General features: G+C 39.6%; 1 non-coding gene across 1 annotated transcript; it reads right to left on the reverse strand.

Annotated features, from left to right (window-relative positions):
- Positions 1–251: 251 nt before the first annotated feature.
- On the reverse strand, positions 252–323 carry trnap-ugg (transfer RNA proline (anticodon UGG)). Its single transcript has one exon. It is a non-coding gene; the product is annotated as a tRNA-Pro (tRNA).
- Positions 324–581: the final 258 nt, after the last annotated feature.

The following is a 581-nucleotide window of genomic DNA, read 5'->3' on the forward strand; positions in this document are numbered from 1 at the left end:
GTTGAGCTTTAGAACATATTTTCGTTTGAACAATTAAATATGTTTGTGAGGTCTAAAGAAAAGCACAGTCAGAGCTGAATGAATAGTTAAGAGATTCATAATGCCTTCTACAAGGTATCTAAACATACACTTGATACTAATGTCAAAGGAGGAGACATGAGCAAAGAGCATGTGTTCTAACATGTTTAAAGAGAACTCAGGTGCATTTCAGGGATGGTACCAATGGCCACTACCAGACCTTTGCAAACAAGGGGCTCGTCCGGGAGTTGAACCCGGGACCTCTCGCACCCAAAGCGAGAATCATACCCCTAGACCAACGAGCCACAAAAGGTTGAGATCTATCTTAAGAAAAATCGCAAGTTCTAAGTTGAGCTTTAGAACATATTTTCGTTTGAACAATTAAATATGTTTGTGAGGTCTAAAGAAAAGCACAGTCAGACGTGTATGAACAGTTAAGAGATTCATAATGCCTTCTACAAGGTATCTAAACATACACTTGATACTAATGTCAAAGGAGGAGACATGAGCAAAGAGCATGTGTTCTAACATGTTCACAGAGAACTCAGGTGCATTTCAGGGCT

Source organism: Seriola lalandi, unplaced genomic scaffold (assembly GCF_002814215.2).
Source record: "Seriola lalandi dorsalis isolate HSWRI2012SDOR001 ecotype SW California unplaced genomic scaffold, Sedor1 jcf7180002040742, whole genome shotgun sequence".
In the NCBI taxonomy this organism is placed as follows: Eukaryota; Metazoa; Chordata; class Actinopteri; order Carangiformes; family Carangidae; genus Seriola; species Seriola lalandi.